Raw genomic sequence first — 15,981 nt, 5'->3', positions numbered from 1 at the left:
TCACTCATGCTGTACACAGGAACCTGACCACGGTCAGCTGGAAAGAGCAGATATTGTTCCCCTTGTTTGTAAAGACTTTAGGAATGTAAACAGGAGCACTCAGGCTCTTTCTTTGGGATGTATCAGATTCATGGGCGCTGTGTGCCGAGTTCACAAATGTGAGACTTCGCCGTTGGTTTTGGCAAGCCTGGTCATAATCTTCAGCGAAATCAAAACACTGCAAAGATCACACTCCACATTTCTTAGACCTAATTTAATTAAAATCTTTCACTGGGAAGGGATGGTTTCAAGCTCTCCCCCTTCTTCCTTTGCATACAGACATAAACATTCACCAGAACCAAACTTGGCATTGATTTTCCTTTATCCCTTGTACTAATCTGAAGTCCCGAGAGATAAAGAGATGAGGTTAAGGTTAAGAAAGTTATGCACAACAGCTCTTAACCTGATGGCAGGGAGATAAGAAACATGCTAGTATCATTTAGGTGAACTCATCTATCAAATTACCTATCCCTGTTGGGTTTGGTGGGGAGTGTTCCCACTTTTAAGTGAATAATTTGCTCGTGCATCTTCAAAAGGTTTCCCTGCAAGCTTTAAGTCAAACATCCATTAGGAAAAAAAAGGAGAGTTCCTTGAAGTTTTGGCCACCTGTTTGGAAGAGGTCCCCCGGCATCAGGTTAGAGACAGAGCAGAAGAAAAGCACAACAAAATGTGCTCAATGCTGCATTACATCTTCTCCATATTCCTCCTAATGTGGGAATTCAAATGCCAACATTGATTATCTGTTTTACAATGAGGTCACTGACATCACAGAGAGCTTTTCCACAGGTCAGATCTTCTCCTGGTAGGAATTGTCTCCACACCAGGGACATCAGTGAAACCACCACGATTTATTTTAGGGGGGAATTAATGTAGTTGGGTGGTCTCGTGTCAATCACAGCCAAATTCCTGCAGTGCTGATGGCTGTTCCCAGCAGAGATCTGGGATGAACCTCAGTCTAACTGCAAATTTTTGGTGATGTTCAAAACTAAACGTCTATTTTAAGGGCAAATCCTGGCAGCCAATGTAGCTTTTACTGTAGGTCTGTGCAAATAATTGTGCTGATTTTGGTGACATTATTTCCATCTTGAAATCACTTATTAGAAAAGACAATAAATACCCTGTTTCTTCAATATAAAACTAAGTGTTTGAGTGGGAAACACTAAGCAAGCTCACTGCCTTTCTTAGACATTTGTTTCCCATTTGCCTTTTAAATAAAAATAATGCTTTGTTTAGTAATTTCTCTGTTTTATTTAATTATTTGCACCAAATCCAGATCACTTCCTCCCTTAGGTAAAGATTTCTGTTTATTAAAAGCAAAAATGCATGAAGAATTTTATTTTCCATTCGGCAATTTGGTCCAATTTTCTTAAGCTAAGAACACTCACTCAAGGTTTTATTTGTGTAAAACCAAGCTGAACTATAAATTCAGAATATGCACTCCGTGTAATCACTTCACTCCATGGAAAACTCTGGAAAACTGTGGAAGCCAAGGGTAGTTTTGACTGATTTTGTCCTTGGGAAATCACACATCCCAAGACAAAAACTATTGAAGGAGGCTAATGTAGTTATCATTAATCTTGCAAGGTTATTAGTCAGTTGTAAGGGTTTTGTGTTGTTTTGGGTTTTTTCTTTTCCAGTCCAGACTGTTTTATTATTTAATTTTTCTCTAAGATATTTTCCTGGCCAGAAAATTAGTTGTTAGTAAAAATGAACTTCAGATACTGAATTTTAGCTTCATCAAAAATCAACAGAGAGACTGCTGGCCCCTTCAGTCCTGTTCCACTCTCCAAATAAATCAAAATAACATATTTGCAATGCAAAGTGTTGCATAAGGCATCAGGGTCCGTTTAACTACTGGAGGAGCCAAATTCAGGTTTTAAGGCACAAACCAAGTTTTTTTCCTTTTTTTTTTTCCATAGCTTCTCTCTGCCCACTGAGTGCAACAACCAATTCCAGAGGCAGGTCCTGGGCTTATTGTGCTCCTACTGGAGAAATATCCCTTGCTGGATGAAACAGCTACTCAGGTTTCTCTCAAAGCTCTAATTCCCAAAGCAAAGAATTTGGGGTAGCCATCCAAAAATAACTGAGTGTTTCCTGATGAGCACCGTGGCCAGACAAAGAGAATCAACTCAGCCACATTTTTATCCAAGTGGAAGGTAATGGCTCGTATATCTCATTTTGTATTCAAGCAATAAATTGAATAATAGTTATTTTCTACTGTTCCTCTTATTGCAGATTTATACATGGAACAGCTAAACCTCAAAAATTAACTGAGGAAATATTAGTCAGCCATTGATTGCAGAGTTTTTAAGTCTACGATATCTTCAGTAGTAGAAGGGGAGTAGAGAAAAAAAAAAGTTAGTCATTAGAATTGAAAGGATTTCAAGTGAATTTGTGATAATTAGACACACAAATAGTCTGGGGGGTGTAATGAGAAATTTACAGCACAGCTTTTTCAGGGAAAGCACAGGACATGGAATTGTGTATAAACATTAAACACCCTGGACAATGAAATCAGATTCACAAAATCATCCAGGCTGGAAGAGACCTTCAAGGACATTGAGTCCAGCCATCAACCCAGCACCATTAAATGGAATGATTTATCCATCTGATTAATCCATCCAATTTATCTGGGCAGGGTTCAGAGCAGCCTGGTCTAGTGAAAAGTGTCCCTGCCTATGGCAGGGGGTGGAATGAGATGAGCTTTAAGGTCTCTTCCAACCCAAACCAGTCTGGATCCTGGGATTCTCAGTCATTTGCACTTTCCTTGTCTTTATCCCAGAGCCTGGACTAAGTGGTGGCTGCTGGAAGCTCAGGGACAAAGCTGGAGGCACAAACACCCTTTTCTGCCTTCTGTGGTGTCAAAGTAAAGCCATGAAAATTCTCTCTTGGTTTTAGCTCTCACATTGGGGTGTAAAATGGCTGCCAGTTAATTCTTTCCAGTTTTTGATTATTTTAATATTTCTACTGCAATAAGAATTCTCAGCATTCTCTTATCATCTCCGACACCATCCCCACAATCCAACCTCAGCAAAAAAAAGAGGAAAAGCCCAATCTCCTGCCCAATAACTGCACACATTTCTTCTAATTTGACTTAAAAAGAAATTCAAACAAGGAAGAGATAGTTTGATAAATATCTACCTAGAGGGAAAGAAAATCATCCAAACCCTGTTTGATTTTTGTAGCAAATAGCTCACACATGGTTAAAACAAAATAGTAGGGAAAGAGAGCAAAGAATGTTGTGCAACAAATTCACTCTTGAACCTGACCCAGCTCCTGTGAGAAGCAATTTTTTAACATTCTTAATAATTACTGATATTTTTCTTAATAAAAGTGGCTGCAGTGCAGAGGCTCAAGGACAAAGAACAATTAAGTTATGCCTCTAAAGTACATTAAACCATATTCAAAGCAAATGGTAGCATTAATTCACAATAAACCTGCAGGAACATTACTTGATAAATTATAGCCCATGCCTGTTTGTACTGTGGAAAAACTTCTTTTGGACCTGGAGAAATCTGCTTTGTGCACAAAGGATGTTCTGCGCCGGTTGGTTGTAGACAAAATGCCTTCAAAGATACCAGCACAGCCTCTGGAAGAGCAAACCTCAGGAAAAAGGGTTATTTAGGATGTGTAGGGCCCTCTCTGGCACCTTGAGCAGAGTAAGGAGTGGGGTGAGGGGACTGCAAAAGAACCTTCGTGCCCCAAAGTGGCTCAGTTAGAGAGGTACAAAATGCAAATTAGGGAGAATTTGGGTTACTTTCCATTATAATGAGGATCTGCCAAAGACTGGGATAGCCAGAGGTCAGTTCAGGATATGGGAAAAGGCATTTTTGACCCAGACTTCTTTCTCCATGTGGTGTCCCACACGAGTTTTAAATTAATAAGGGCTGCAGGATTCAGCCCTTCAAGAATTAACCGATTATTTGATAGAGTGGCTGCTGCCTAGACGCGTTTGTAAGAAACAATAATTTCCCTCAACAAAAAAAAAAATCATTAAGCAGAAGGCCATCAAAATTAGTTACAGAAACAACCATATTTGTGTTGATCTTTGGCCACTGTAAATCAGCATAACCTGGATGACTTCGAAGGAAATGGTGCCAATGCACAGCCCTGGGAATCTGCTCTGCTGCACTTAAACTCTGCCCAACATCTTGACATCCTGCACGAGCTCAGTGTTTATTCTCTCACATTAAAAGGACAGAAACACACACACCTTTCATCTGCTCTCAGCAAATTGCTTGTGATTTCTCCTTGGCTACAACGCTCAGCTGTGGCCGGCCACAGAAAGGTTGTCCAGCTGCTTAGGAGCGCATTTAAATATGAATTGGAACACGAGTGTTTCATGGAAATTTGGCCGCTCCCAGCTCTCCCTGGCTTTGTCCGCCTGGAGATTGTTTGTCCCTCCTTTCAGCTCAATAGCTTCTTTCAAATTATAACAAACAAGGATGCTGGGGAATACCAGGAAACAGCTCCAAAGATGTAGTGCTCTTTTATATTCCTGGGCATGTCACTTGCTAACAGCCCCGGCGCCTGCTCTTCCAAACTGGAACAAGGGCGAGGACCGACCAAAATTCCCTGCTCCCGAGAAAACAAACAAACCAACCCACCCACCCCCTGGAAACAAAAAGCAAAAAATATTTCCTCAATTAGGCAGCTGAAAAAAAAAGGTCCAGAACCTGGCAAGACTGGCAAGACTCATCCATGTGCGGGCGCCTCGATTTTCTCACTCCTCTGGCTCGTTCCAAATGGATTCCGTCAAGAATAATGGCCAAGAATTGGTTCTTGATCTTCCATAAAAAAAATAAGGTACAAAGTAAATGAGATAAACTGTGCTGCAGGAATATAAATTAATGATGACTTCATAGCAGACCTTCTCGCCTTGCATAAGATTAATTAGAATAAATGCCTGAACTGGGCGCTAGAGTTTCTTTTAAAGCTTGGATTTTCATGGGTACGTCTATTTCTTATAAACTTTACAAACTGAAATACAAGTCTAAATTCAGATGCATTAATTATTGTCAGATTTGGTCAGATTCCAGTCTCTAGAAATCAGCAGCAGTGCAGAGGAATTATTACTATTACTAATATTACTATTAGCATTATTATTTTCCTGTCTGTCCACTATGACTCTGCTTAATTTTTTAGGGGAAAAATAAAAGTAGAGCTAAAATATGCTTTTATGTAAGTTTTAAAATAGCATAAAAGAGCAAATCCTCATATATTTTTACCTCAAATTCCTCTGTTTGAAGGACAGGTTATCCCAGACACAGACCTGACCTCTGTGATCCAGAATTTCTCCCTTTCCTAATCTACCTACATGGGAAGCAGTTTTCTCTAATGAAATCAGAAAATGGCAGTGGCAATTACTGTATGTCCAGAGCATGTTTCCAGCCTTTTTCCTTTCCCTGATGGTCCCAGACTCGTGGTATGGGGAAGCTGATTTTTTTAAATGTCATCGCTTTTGTCACTTTAAGTTCTATTAGATTGGTTATTGACTTTATGTATAATTAATGGCTTCCAAAGTCCTACATTTTTACACGTGATAAACCCTGGTGCTGAGAAACGCACAAATTCCTGTTGTTTATTGCCCTTCCCTTTTCCCCACCCAGGAGGAACAGGAGTCACTTGAACTAAAGCCCCACAGCTTCTCCCATGAACGTGTCTGGATGTTTCTCACTTAGGTTGACGTGACAATTATTAGACCTGGCACATATAAACACAAAAAGCAAGAGGCATTAACAGGTCTATTCACCAAGGGTTCTGCACCCTTTGCACAAAAACAAAAATCTTAAATAAAAGTAACATGCCTAAATTGTGTAAATGTCAAGGTTTTCTCATTCATTAATTCCCCTCTCTTTGATGTGCAGTGCTCCCAACTCTGTCTCTGCTCAATGGAGAGGTGCTGGGCTGATAAAAACCAACTCATCCTGGCACATTCCTGGTCTCACAAAGGATGCAGACTTGGACCATGATCCAAAAATGCACTTATGTGCATTGCACCTACAGAGAAGCATTTGTTTGGAGCTCATTTCCCTCCGCCCCAAGGGGACTGACAGCCACAGCGTTTCCCACACTGTGCTGGGAACAGCTCTGCAATGTCCTCCTGGTGCCCCACTGCCTCTGAAGGGAAGACAAAGCAAAAAGTGGGAAGAAAAGTTCTGTTTTCCCACCTTTGGGCTGCTCTGGAGAGCTTCTGCCCCTGAGACAGAGGGTCACTCTGGTCATCCCACCCACAGAGGAGCAGAAGCCTTGCTGTTGTCTCCCCACCTTCAGCAATCCCCACCCTTGCAGGAGTGACAGCATCCCAGAGAGAAGACCACGAGCCCGTTGTTTATTGTAATTCTAAGTGCAGAGGTTGTCCTCTGCCACCATTTCAGGCTGTGTCAAGCCAGGCAGCAACAAGGACCTGCCAGGATTCCAGGATGAAGTAGAAAACCCTGCCTTTGGCTTTGACCTGGACAACTGGCACCTTGAAGATGGTCATGGAGATGGAGGAGGGGCCTCTTCCTTTTACAGGGAGGTGCTGAGCTCTTTCTTTCCCACAAAGTAAAAGAAAATTTATTTGTGAATGGTCTCTTTCTTTGGGGGAATTCAGCTTCTATAGAAAAATTACCTCTTTATGTATCAGAAAAATACCTGATGCTTGTAGAGAGAATGGTTTGGGTTGGAAGGGACCTTAAGGATCATCTCATTCCAACCACCATGGGAAGGAAACTTTTCACTAAACCACACTGCTCAGAGCTCAAACAATTCCATGTAACCTCTACAGAAACAAAACCCCCCTAGGTGCTTAAAGTCCTTAAATCTACCCTGTGGATGCCATGGGACAGAGAAAGAGAAACGGCAAACATTTCTCACAGTGTCTTGTGGGAAGTTTTAGGGAGTTGGAAAGATGTGATAACTCGCTGAGCATAAACAATTTGCAGGCAGTGTTTTTCTACTTTTATTTTTGTTCCTCTCAAAGACAGTGTGTGAGAAAGATGTTTCTGTTAGTTAGCCAATAGAATAGAGCCTATAGTACCACTCTATGAAAACCATGTGGTTCTTTTGAATAAAGCCTTCCTTGCCTTTCCTAGGATCCTGCCTCTCGCCTGTTCCTGCCCCGACCGCGGCGCAAGAGTGACGCTACCCAGAACGCCTGCAATTAATTGTCTGACCAGCAACAGCTTTCAGTGAGGAAAGAGAGGCAGACACTCCACCCACGGCGGATTTCAGTCCCCAGACCCACCTCTGTGGCGGTGTGAAGTCACTCTCCTGCTCCTGCCTCCCCCCAGTCCTGTCGGTGGCGCGTGGCGCTGGCGCAGATGGCGGCTGTGGCACGGGCAGAGCGTGCCAGCTGTCGGGGACACAGGTGCGGATGCTCCCGCTCGCTGCTCTCTGGAAACCAGACCTCCAGGAGCCAGGCTCCAGGAAGAGAAAAGGGACATCGCCCACATTCCCACTTCTCACTTAGCTGCTGAATAAAAGATCACAAGAGAAAGCAAATCTTAAAGGCCGTTCTGCACAACTCTTGAGTTGATAAGTTATCAGAATTTTGTCGCAGTAAAGAGGTAACATATTGTTACAGCCATTGTTATGCACACTTGACACACAGATCCATCCATAAAGCAATTTGAGAACAAGGCACTGGTTATTCAGGCCCTCGTTGTAATCCAAATATCCGCCTTATCCCAAATGGCACAGGCAACTGCCCACATGTCCTTTATTGGGGCAAAATATGGAAATAGGCAGGAGAAAATCCAAGATTCATCATCACTTGGAGTTAACATCACCTCAATTGCATGGTGATTTTCAAGTGACTGATGTTTATTTTCAAATCCATGGCTTTCCAGATTGGAGAGAAGTCACTGTGGGCTGTATTTATCAGTGAGTGACAGGAGTGATGACATCAATAACCAACTCCCATCAATGGTGTAAGAGTTTCCCATTTCCTTTCAGCACTATCGACAGCTATTCTCCAATGCTGACCTGCCAGGATGTCAAACACGCTCATTGATTAGGAATGGGAAATTATGGAAAAGCCCTTCCACCATCCATCAGGGGTTTTATCAGTAGCTCAGCCTTTGGCTTTTAGACAGCGTGAGAATTCTCTGTCTCTGCGGGAATCGGAAAAAAAGGAGTTGGGAGCAGCCGCCAGCTGGAATCCAGGGAAAGGCACTGTGCCCCAGCTATGGCTGCTGGGGTGATTTAGGACTCTGGCTGCTCGGCTCTGCCAAATGGAAGGAGCAGGGGTCAGGGAAGGCACACAAGGGAAAGAAAGGTTTGGTGGAGTGGTAATTTTACAGCAAATTTCCATCAAAGAGGAGCAGCCGCACAGAAAGGGGCAACACGAGAAAGGTGGTGCAGATAAAGCAGCCTGATTCTTCCTACGCCTCCCATGAATATCTGGATGTCAGCTGAGCAGTGAGGATGCTCAGGGGTTTTGCCAGGGATGTGAGATTGCACTTGGTTTCCCTGGAAATCCTGCCTTTCAAAGGCAAATTGGTGTTTGCTGCTGTTTTTCCACATTGCTTTCTGTACACAAATACAGACTGAAACACCCTAAAAAGGGATAGTAGGACAGTCATAAAAAGACCCCACAGAATTTTGGAATCACAGAATCGTTTAGGTTGGAGAAGCTCTCTAAGATCAAGACTTCTAGCACTGCCAAGGCCAGCACTGACCCAGGTCCCCAAGTGCCACATCTACAGTTTTATGAATTCTTCCAGGGTTGGTGATTCCGCTCTTTCCCTGAGCATGTGGCTTTAGGTTTCTCCAACAGTTAATATATTCCAGGCTATTGCCTGGTCAAGGCTTAACTTGTGAGTACAGATAAAGGTTTATTTAGAACTTCAGGCAATGCCATGACCTAGTCTAGGAAAAAAGCTGTGAAATGCTGAAGAAAACACCAAGTCTCATTTCACCTGAACAGGGGTGCAGGGGTAAAGCAGGTCTGAACTCTTCCTGTCTGGTCTGTCATTTAAACAACATCATGGTGCTCCTCATCTAAAGCTGCAGCTCTACAATAAAACCACCAAAGCCAGCATGAGAAGGACTTTACTGAGTAGTTTTTCAATTAATTGGTTTTGGTTTTTTTCTGGGGGGTTAAGTGGGGGGTCTTCACAGAAGCTGAATAAAGATAAAAGTGCTGGAGACTCGCTGCCTTGTGGCACCCAGTCACCACTGCATGAGTATCAGGAAAAAGTAGGAGCACGTCTCCAACTGGGAGAGCAAAACCTGGCCTGATGGAGTGGCTCACACAGTCTCTCTTGGCTGCTCCATGCAATACCTCCTTTGTTTGTTCCTAGCACAGCTATTTATATCACACACTCAACTGAAAGGCAAGCAGCCAAAGGTTTGCTTTTTAGGGTTAGTTTGGGCAAACGCCCAAACCTCTGGATGCTAAACTCTCCAAACCACCAGGGTTTGCAGAATTAGGTTAGAAATCACACACAAATGGGCTTTCTCCAAAATCATTTTTGCACTCCATTTGTAACAGAACCAGTCTCTTGACATGTTTTTATATTTTCCTATCAAGATCTAACCAGGATATGAAAGCATTGAATACTAATGAAGAAAAAAAAATGACAAGTTAACATTGCCCAACTTGATTGGAAATACAGTGCAAGAAATAACATTGCCTCACGCTGCAGTGGGGGGAATACATCCTGCACTCGGGAATATGGTGTAGGATCTGGTGGTGAGGTATCAAAAATAGATTTCATTTTAATTAAAGAGATTATAGAGGTATTAATAGAGGGGAGAGATCCTCCTGGAAAGAAGAGAAATGGCAGCTGAGCCAAAAGAAAGGTCATGAACAGTTTGTTCCAGGGGTTTCTGTAAGCCCAGAGGCGCTCCAAGGTCCCCATGGGACAATGTCCCACCTGTACAGAGAAGGACTTGGCCAGGATGGCCTGAACTCACTTTTCCAGCTTATTTTTGGCCCTGAAGACCTGATGCTCCACTTGGACCAATCCATCTTCATCACTGGAGCAGAGAGAGTGATTCTGCCAGCAGGGACCGGGTCCTCGAACGCTCAGCTGGGCAGCGCCGGTGAGTTCGGTGCCACGGCCCTCGTGTGCCAAGTGACCACCCAGCCAACTTGCCAGGCTCGGGCTGGCAGCCAGCTCCTGACAAGCACATTCCCAGCTGCTCTGGTGTATGTGGATTAGCCAGAAATCTGTAGGAGACCATGCAGAGCCCTTTGCCCGGAGCTGGAGGATGTGCATGGGCAGGTCCTGAGCACAGCCAGATGATTCAAGGTGTGGTCTGGATGTTTTACCTTCTATACAGAAAAATTTGGGGAGGGTGGCAATAATTGGGAGGTAGGTTTGGAGGAAAGGAGCACAACTCCATCACCATCCAGACCCCTGCACAGCTCTTTGAGAAATAAAATAAGGCAAGCAGCCTTCTGCACAGAAAAAAAATCCGTTAAAGCTTCCTGAGGTTAAAATATTATTCTAAATATGATTCTGAAATGTCTTTCTGTTTGAAAAACACCTAAAAAACACCTAAATGCTATATTTGAAGAACAGAGGTTATTTCAAAAAGCATAATTAATTAGTAACACATTTTGAAAACTGTTCTATGATTTGTTCTACAATTTTTCAAGTCGGGATATTCATTGAAACAAACGCTGTGAGTGGCTCCCTTTTGAATGACTCAGCATTTTCCCCAAGGAAAGGTGTCATTCCGTATTCATCAGCCATCCCTATCCTGAAACACCATGAAGCCCCACCATATGGATCCCTGCACCCAGAGATGTCCTTCCAGCCAGGGATTTTGCCCAGCAGGCAGCTGCAAACCAGTTGTTGTTTTATTCTCCCACCAATATCTTTCACATTTGTGTTGCATCTTACAAAACTCTCCTTTTCCCTCTGTTGCAAAAACCTGGGTGCAGGAATTATGAGTTGAAACTCTTAGACAAGATACAGATGTACACATTAGCCCACTGCATCCATTCTCCTTATTAAAGATGAAGCCCTGTTTTATGTATTTAATCTTGATTTAGTTAACATTTCAAGTGAAAGACAAAATGCTTCATGTCTCCCTTAATAATAGATATAACCAAGCAATATCCAGTAATACAGAATTGTGTTGCTTTTTAATCAAACTCTCTATTGTTTTCTTCTTTTAAATTACAGATGATGTGTTCCTTCCCAATTTGTCACTCAGCAATGCAGCAATTCCACAAAAACACGTATATTTAAAAACCTTGAGAAACATCTTGTAATATTCATGCAGCAATGCTGTGTCTTTTTAAACTTTCACTACCTGTGTATTTTAAAGCATTTTTTCCAATGCCCTTGCTACCTAATTTGAGAAACAAATCCACAAAAACTGAAGGTGGACATATGTGTCCTTGTCTAGTCACTAATGTCCACTATTCCCATGTATTACAGTAGTTTATCAGCTCCCTCCTTTAAAGAATTTGACAGGAGCTTTTTGCCTTTGGCAATCCAGTTGCAGTCTCATTCTACATCTGTTTTGATTGTCAACCTAATTCTGAGAGCAGTCAAAAACCTAGTCAGATCTCTCATGAATATCTTGGCAGGTTATGGCTTATTTAGGCTACAAGTAGCTCTGTTGGAACAGCTTCCAAATATACTACAGATTGACTCACACAAATATAAATCCCTCCGTGTTCACAATTCCTTCCTGCAAACAATTAGGAAAACGCCTCATTGAGCAAAGATGCAACAGTCTGCAGCACCTCCACCAGGCTGTGCCCTGGTTTGTGCTGAGCCTCCCTGCCTGCCTCAGTTTCCCTCCTTCCCTGCCTTCCTGGCTTCTTCTCTGCCTGCTTCCCTGTCTCCATCCCTGATTCTCAGCCTCCATCCCTGTTTTCCTACCTTTTTCTCTCTCTCCCTCCCTTCCTGCCTGCCTCCTTCCTTTCCTCCCTCCCTCCCTGCCTCAATCCTGCCTCCATGTCTGCTTCCCTGCCTCCATCTGTGTCTGTCTCCCTCCTTCCCTGCCTCCCCACCTCCACCTCTCCCTGCTTTGCCTCCCTGCCTCCTTCCCTGCCACCTTGTCTCAAATTCTGCCTCCATCCCTGCACCCCTGCCTCAAATCATGCCTCCATGTCTACCCCTGCCTACATCCCTGCCTCCATCCTGCAACCCTGTCCCCATCCCCGCATCCCTGCCTCCATCCTGCATCCCTGCCTCCATCCCTGCCTCTCTGCCCCCTTCCCTGTCTCCCAGCCCATCTCCCTGCCCATCTCCCTGCCTCCCGTGCCGCAGCCTCAGCTGCACGCGGGCTGAGCTCTCCTCCAGCTGCAGCGGCAGCAGCAAGGTGAAGCGCCGGAGCTCTTCAGGGAGGGGAGAGCAAATTAAAGCTCACTGCAGGAAAGTTGTGCCCCTGGCACTCTGCTCATGCAACAGCTGCAGATACAACAACGATCATCTGACATTCTGACATATACGTTGAGCAAAGCAGCGAGCGAGCCAATGCCGACACAACCTCGCGCAGGGCTCCGAGTCCCAGCCTTGAGCAAAACAGGTGTATGACATCCTGTTGCCAGTCTTCAGAGGTTATGGGTACGAGGAGAGACATCTGAGAGAGGAGCAGATGAAAATAACAAAGAAGGTTAAGGCTCGGGTTGACAAGCTCATTGATAATATTTTAGATGGAACAGACCTGCACGTTGACTACAAATTGCTCCTAATGTCTCCCGTAGATGCAGGCCCCAGTTGAAGTGAAAATGGGCTCATTCATTACTTCCTGTGAGCAAATTTCTGCAAAAAGGAACCACTGCGACCCAGAAACTCCAGATGTCCTTCGGGGCCGGGGCTGCAGAGCTGTCTTGGTGCCAGAGCAGCAGCATTATGTTGTGCGGCCTTCAGGCTTCCATGTAAATAAACAGGAGCAATGAAATCCTTTAGTAAATATTTTTGAATTTGGTGGAAAATCCTGCTGCAGCATTTTGCTTTTTAATGTTCTGAGACTAATTGATTATCTAATAGGAGGCAAGGACACTGCCAGGAAAGGCATTGCTCTCGTGTTAGCATCCAGGATGTGGCTCTTTGTGAAATTTCACTGGGAAAAAATTGCTTTCGGAGAAGAATTTTAAATCCAGTCTTCTAAATTTTCACATTCTAGACATTATGGCCCAGAAACAGCACATGGGCTGCCATTCCTGGAAGTTCATTGCTTCAAGTCACATAGCTCCCTAGGCTAATCAGCCTTCACTAAGTTGCCTTATTTTGGGGAAAGAAAACACGTATTAAAGTGAGGCCATGTCTCCATAAAAGATGCTCGGAAGAGCACTGTTGGATATTAAAGTTAGCATCTGCTATTGTCTGGTTAACAATTGGCAATTACCATTAGTTTCCACTGTGGCTGATGGAGTCACAGATGGCTGATTGAGTCAAGTAAGTGCACTTATTCCTATGGAGGGGTGTGCTGCAGCAGGAAAATACTTACACTCACATCGCACGCAATCCAGGCAGAAAGTCATGAGGCAGCTTCCAAAAAGTCACTTCCAGCTTGTCTGGCCTGTTTGAGATAAATCCCAAAAGATGCTGTAAAGAAGGGCTGCAAAAACAGAAAAAATGGGATCCAAACTGCAGTCAGGGGTTAATACACACAGAGAAAAATCAATTTATTGTGACCTGCAGAGGTACCACTGTCATTACAGGTAAAGCTGCTGGGAGAAATTTGGGTGGCTTCTGCTCTTTTTTAATAAAACTGGCTTGCTCTGCAGCACATTAAAAACATTCTGCTAATCACAATTTATCATGTTTAGTGGAAAAATCTTCACCACTTGGTTTGCATGTCCTTAATTAGAGATTTAATAAGTAGACAACTGTTTAAACACAGTCACTTTGCCCATTAACATCATGTACCTTGGTTTGATTTAACACCTACAATTGCTAATACATTGTGCCATTCCATAATGGGATTTTTATGCTTCTCATAATTCCAAGGGATTAAATTCAAATGTGGCTTTCACATCTACATGTTGGAATTCTGAATTCCTGATAGTTTTTACCTGGTGGCCGTTGCACCTTTCACCTGACCAGATACTGAGATTTCTCACTGTTGTCATGGCTCAAGGGATGTCCTCAGCTGGAGTTTTATTGTGGGTTGTCCTTTCCCAACAGGAGCATCCTGACCTTGCCCTACCCAGAACCAGTCCAACACCCACCCAGCACCCAAAGATATTTAAAAATACCCAATCCCTGGCATTGCCAATGGGAGCCAGGCACCTCCAACCCCCTGGCTTAAACCAGTATTCGGTTTTCCCATCCCAGGTGACACCACTGCTCCTGTTACTGTGAGATCCAAGCTTTGCCAACCTCTCCCATGCCAAGCACAGCCACTCACAATTCCTGTAGCATCAAATCCTGCTCTTATCCTCGCTGGAACACTTTGAGGATTATGATCAGTTTCTTTGAGCCAGCACAAGAGGATCAGCTGAGCTTGGAACAACTGCAGGCAGCACAGGAGAGTCAAATGAGGCTAAGGCCACTAACTGGCTCTTGACCATCTCAGGGGAGTTTGGATCAGGTCCTGAGTAAATCCCAGGTGTGTTTTGCTTTGAAAAAATGTTCTGAGATTAGTTTTCCAGTCCTTTTACATCTTCAGAGACTGCAGACATTATTGGATGTGAAGACGTCCATAGCAGGGATTTGGAACTAGGTGATCTCTAAGGTCTCTTCCATCCCAAATCATTCTGTGATTCTATATGGAGACCCAGAAATATAAAAAAAAAAAAATTAAAAATAACCAAACCAGTGAAACTCCTTTGTCTCTACCTTATTTCTGACAAGCATTTTCAAAACACCTTTGCCAATCAGTTCTTAAAAAGCAGCATTACCATTTTCTGCAAAACTCTCTCTGGGGTGAGTTTACAGCCCGCCTTGCACAGGGAGAGGATGGGGCGAGGACACATCACACCCATGGCAGGGGCTGTGAGAAGTGATTTTGGAGCTCTTAGCTCAGTGCCTGGGCTCCCTGGCAGCTCGGAAATGCCCGGTTTGGCAGCGAGCTCAGCGTTCGCTCGCGAGGCGCGCGGGGAGCGCGGCTGAGCCGTTCCTCCCTCGCCGCTGCCTCCCTTCCCTCCACACTTCATTCATTACTAAAAAAAAGGGAGAGAACCCCCAAATCAGGCTCACTGTCGAGCTATCCCTCCCATTTCTGAGGACGGCTGCCAAGCTAACACGCAGATGATTTTTCTTGGCATCTTTATTTTTCGATGATGTTTTTTCAATGCTTAGCATTAAGCTGAAATATTGTTTGCCAGGGATCACTGCCCATCAGGTGCTTTATTACAGATGAAATTAGATTTCTTTACAGTTGCACTGGAAGAGGAGAGAGGGATTATGTGAGTAGCTTTTTAAAACTGACAGTCATTTCAGCAAAGCAGGAAAAAACACACTGCCCCTCCCTGATAAAAATTGTTTCCCTTATCTCTCCCAAATTAAAATTTGATTTAAACAAACAAACAAACAAACAAACAAATAAATAAATAAGGGGAAAAAAAACCAGCTTAATGTATTTATAGTACTGGAAATATATCTTTTCCAGCATGGATATTTTTATTCTTACAGATTTACCCATCGGTTAGCTCGGTTTCACTCAGCGAGCAGCAGCCAAAATCCCACAGCTTTTTACAAGAGGAATATTCCCAAGGAATAACTTCTCCAGGGAGAGGGGAGAAAAAAAATAAAAAATAAATACACAACCCTAAAGGTAAGTTTTGGGAACATTTGGTGCCAGTAAGACAAAGCTCGTTGCCGCGGTGCCCGGCGCTGGCAGAATTCCACGCGATCCCGCCCGATGCTCCGCTGTGCATCCTTCTCCTGCACAGGGAAGGCACAATAAACCAGCCAACATTGGCTCCCACACAAAACATGTTAACTTCGGGACATGCCAGGCAGCTTCCCAACCCGTGTAGGCTTTCAAAAGGGCAGATTTATTTTCAAAGGAAACTCCTTTTGCACGTTTCTCTCTGAAACT

This window comes from Haemorhous mexicanus, chromosome 7 (assembly GCF_027477595.1).
Source record: "Haemorhous mexicanus isolate bHaeMex1 chromosome 7, bHaeMex1.pri, whole genome shotgun sequence".
NCBI lineage: Eukaryota > Metazoa > Chordata > Aves > Passeriformes > Fringillidae > Haemorhous > Haemorhous mexicanus.
This window is presented reverse-complemented; position numbering follows the sequence as displayed.